The 5,000-nt window shown below is 40.8% G+C and overlaps 1 protein-coding gene across 1 annotated transcript in view; it reads left to right on the top strand.

Annotated features, from left to right (window-relative positions):
* Nucleotides 1–5,000, top strand: part of poc1a (POC1 centriolar protein A) — a 521,349-nt gene that overhangs the window by 164,379 nt on the left and 351,970 nt on the right. The gene's annotated exons all lie outside the window — the stretch shown is intronic.

Here is a 5,000-nt window from a genome sequence, read left to right as displayed (position 1 = left end):
TAGGTTAAAAAGTGTAGTTTAAATATAATTGAAAAAATAAAAGACCCAATGGTTCACTCTGAAAAATGGTAAGATATGTACAGTAACCCAGCGTTGGTTTAAATATGGACAAGCGTATCCATTGTGTAGAAAAACTGTGTTTTAATTATAATTTTAAAGAAGGTTCATTCTAAAAAAATGCTGGGTTGTTGAATCTAAACACTGGGTCAGATATATGAACAAACCCAACACTATTTAAAAATGCTGGGTTGAATCTAAAAGTTGGGTCAAATATAAACAAACCCAACACTAAATAAAACTGCTGGGTTGTTGAATCTAAACGTTGGGTCAAATATGGGCAAACCCAACACTAAATAAAACTGCGGGTTGTTAAATCTAAACGTTGGTTTAAATATGGAAAAACCCAACACTATTTAAAAATGCTGGGTTGAATCTAAAAGTTGGGTCAAATATAAACAAACCCAACACTAAATAAAACTGCTGGGTTGTTAAATCTAAACGTTGGTTTAAATATGGAAAAACCCAACACTATTTAAAACTGCTGGGTTGTTCAATCTAAACAATGGGTCAAATATGGAAAAACCCAACACTGTATAATGTCTATGTGCTGGGTTGTTGTAACCGAACATTGGTGTAAATAGTGTAGTTTAAATATAATTGAAAATATAACCTAATGGTTTGCTCTTAAAAATGGTGTAATACAGGAGTTGTAGAGTAACACAGTAACCCAATGGTGGGTCAAAGTGGACAAACCGAAACACTGAGTAGAAAAAAAATTAATTGAAGTAATATTAAAACAACCAAATGGTCAAAAAAATAAATAAATGTCGTCAAAACATGGTTGTCAAATATGATCAAACCCAACACTATAAAAATGTATGCTGGGTTGCTGCAACTCAATGTTAGGTTAAAAAGTGTAGTTTAAATGTAATTGAAAAAACTATTCACCCAATGGTTCACTTTTAAAAATGTCGGATGGTTGGTGGAAAATAACCCAACATTGGGTAAAATCTGGACAAACCCAACCACTGGGTACAAAAAGAGTCAATTAATATAGAAAAACCTGTAAATTCTAAAAAATGCTGTTTTCGAGACCAAAAGTTGGGTCAAATATGGACAAACTGGGTTTTGGGGTTTTGTGTTGAGTAAAGTCACTTCTAAAAGTAATATATTACAATCTTAATTCACTTTAAAAAGTAACTCGGTTATATGTAAAGGAGAGTCGTGTTTGGGCTGTAATTTATTATTATTTACTTTAATTTTATTTTAAGATTAAGACAAATATCCTGAACAATTTAAAATCATTCATAAGCAGCTGCCAATTTCTGTTTAACGGAGGTAAGATTTATTTCAACACATTTCTAAACTTTTATTCATTCATTTTCTTTTTGACTTGGTCCCTTTATTAATCAGGGGTCGCCACAGCGGAATGAACCGCCAACTGTTCCAGCATATGTTCTACACAGCGGATGCCCTTCCGGCTGATACCCATCACTGGGAAAATTTCCAATCATAATAGTGTTAATAACTCATTTCTAATAACTGATTTATTTTCCCTTTGCCATGATGACAGTAAATAATATTAGACTGGATATTCTTCAAGACATTAGTGTTCAGCTTAAAGTGGCATGTAAAGGCTTCACTAGGGTAATTAGGGTAAAGTTAGGGTAATTAGGCAAGTCATTGTATAACAGTGGTTTGTTCTGGAGAAAATCCAACACTAATATTGCTGAAGGGGCCAATAATATTGAGCTTAAAATGGGTTTAAAACTATAAAGAACTGCTTTCATTCTAGCCAGAATAAAACAAATCATACTTTCTCCAGAACAAACATCAGAGGAAACACTGTGAACAACTCCTGAATCTGTTCAACATCATTTAGGAAATATTTGTAGAATAATACAGGTTTCAGAGGGTGAATTAGGGTCTCCTGCTGCCTGCTGTTGGCGCGCTGCATTATGGGAAGTGTTGGCATGTTGTAGCGGGTGATAAGTGTGTGAGTCCTCCAGAGATGCGGATGTGGATGAAGGCCTGTGTTCTGATCATGATGATGATTAAATGTGTGTTTGTGCTGCTTCAGCATTTCCTCCACTTTGTTATTCACCGGACCCCAGAGACCCCACGCAGCCAAACACAAACACACACACACACACACACACATACACACACACACAGCGCAGCAGATCAGTCCACTAAAGACATTTAGATGCTTTAAGGGTCTGTGACGGAAAGCTGCCAAAAAGACAGCAGTGTGTGTGGGTGTATAAAAATTGTTCACGCACAACCATCTCTAGGGTTTACAGAGAATGCTCTGACAAAGAGGAAATATCCAGTGAGCGGCAGTTCTGTGGGCGCAAATGCCTTGTTGATGAGGTCAGAGGAGAATGGCCAGACTGGTTCCAGCTGATATAAAGGCAACAGTAACTCAAATAAGCACTCGTTACAACCGAGCTCTGCAGAAGAGCATCTCTGAACACACAACACGTCCAACCTTGAGGCGGATGGGCTACAGCAGCAGAAGAGCACACCGGGTGCCGCTCCTGTCAGCTAAGAACAGGAAACTGAGGCTACAATTCACACAGACTCACCAAAACTGGACAATAGAAGATTGGAGAAACGTTGCTGCTCTGATGAGTCTCCATTTCTGCTGACACATTCGGATGCTCGGGGCAGAATTTGGCCTCAACAACATGAAAGCATGGATCATCCTGCCTTGTATCAGCGGTTCAGGCTGGTGGTGGTGGTGTAATGGTGTGGGGGAGATTTTCTTTGGGTCCATTAGTACCAATTGAGCATCAACGCCACAGCCTACCTGAGTATTGCTGCTGACCATGTCCATCCCTTTATGAGCACAGTGTCTCCATCTTCTGATGGCTACTTCCAGCAGGATAACGCAGCATGTCATAAAGCTCAATCATCTCAGACTGGTGAACATGACGATGAGTTCACTGTACTCAAATGGCCTCCACAGTCACCAGAGCTCAACCCAATAGAGCAGCTTTGGGATGTGGTGGAACAGGAGATTGGCATCATGGATGTGCAGCCGACAAATCTGCAGCAACTGTGTGATGCTATCATGACAATATGGAGCAAAATCTCTGAGGAATATTTCCAGTAGCTTGTTGAGTCTACACCAAGAAGGATTAAGGCAGATCTGAAGACAAAAGAGGGTCCAACCCGGTACTAGTAATGTGTACCTATTAAAGTGGCCAGGGAGTGTATATATTATATGCAAACATTAAGCATCATTATCAAGTGCAAACAATAAGAATTAATCTTCTCTTCTTTTTGTTATGTAGGTGTATTGAAACATTGCATTTCTTTCATCATTCTTCATCAGCAAATGTTGATCAAATCTCCATTTGGGGTTCTGTTTACACTCACGTTTAACTTTATACTTATAAACTCATATATAACTGTATGTTAAATGTAAATATAATTAGCCCATGGAATGCCCCATGATTGGCACAAACGCTGTGGTTTTGCTCAGAATGATGAAGAGGACAGACACAGCTGTGGTTTCAGTAAAGATCAGAGTGAGTGAAGCATCTCTTCCAGACACCCACAACCAGAAAACACACACACACACACACACACACACACACACACACACACACACACACACACACACTCATCACACTCACACACACTCATCGCATCACTCATTCTTAGAGAAACCTGTAAAAACAAAAAGCAGCTTAAGTTTTTGTGTCATTGATAAAGTGTGTGTGTGTGTGTGTGTGTGTGTGTGTGTGTGTGTGTGTGTGTGTGTGTGTGTGTGTGTGTGTGTGTGTGTGTGTGTGTGTGTGTGTGTGTGTGTGTGTGTGTGTGTGTGTGTGTGCGCGCAGATAAGAGCATTTACAGCCTCACTCAAATGTACCTTTGTCACTGACAGAAATACACAAAATCTGTATTCAGTACATGCATATATTCACAAATTAACACATTTTAGGTGGCGCAGTGGGTAACGATGTCTCCTCACAACAAGAAGGTCGCTGGTTCGAGCCTCGGCTGTGTCATTTGCAAGTTCTGTGTGAAGTTTGCATGTTCTCCCTGTGTTGGTGTGGGTTTCCTCCGGGTGCTCTGGTTTCCCCAACAAGACTTTCCAGTCCAAACACATGCGCTATAGGTGCTAAATTGTCCATAGTGTATGAGTGTGTGTGTGTGTGTATGGGTGTTTCCCAGAACAGGGTTGTGGCTGGAAGGGCATCTGCTGTGTGAAACATATGCTGGATAAGTTGTCGGTTCGTTCCGCTGTGGTGCCCCTGGTTAATAAAGGGACTAAGCCGAAAAGAAAATGAGTGAATTTACACATTTTAGTGGGCGGTTCATTCTGCTGTGGCGACCCCTGATAAATAAGGGATTAAGCCAAAGGAAAATAAATGAACACATTTTAGAGTCTCTATAGCCTATATATAGGCAAGGCAAGATTGTTTATATAGGGTTAGGGTTAGGGCTGGGGGTAGGCCAGAAATTATTCATTCATTCATTCATTTTCTTTTCGGCTTAGTCTCTTTATTAATCAGGGGCCGCCACAGCGGAATGAACCGCCAACTTACCCAGCATATGTTTTACGCAGCGGATGCCCTTCCAGCTGCAACCCATCACTGGGAAACATCCATACACAATCATACACTATACCAGGGGTTACCAATCCTGGTCCTGGAGGGCCGGTGTCCCTGCAGGGTTTAGCTCCAACTTGCCTCAACACACCTGCCTGGATATTTCAAGTATAACAGACCTTGATTAGCTTGTTCAGGTGTGTTTGATTAGGGTTGGAGCTAAAATCTGCAGGACACCGGCCCTCCAGAAACAAGTTTGTTGGCCCGTGCACTATACGGGCAATTTAGCTTACCCAATTCCCCTATAGCACATGTGTTTGGACTGTGGGGGAAACCGGAGGACACCCACACCAACACGGGGAGAACATGCAAACTCCACACAGAAACGCCAACTGACCCAGCCGGGACTTGAATCAGTGAACTTCTTACTGTGAGGCA

The sequence above is a fragment of the Danio rerio genome, chromosome 11 (genome assembly GCF_052040795.2).
Source record: "Danio rerio strain M-AB ecotype USA chromosome 11, GRCz13ab, whole genome shotgun sequence".
NCBI classification, from domain to species: domain Eukaryota; kingdom Metazoa; phylum Chordata; class Actinopteri; order Cypriniformes; family Danionidae; genus Danio; species Danio rerio.
The sequence above is the reverse complement of the archived record's forward strand: the minus strand, read 5'-3'. Positions and strand labels throughout refer to the sequence as shown.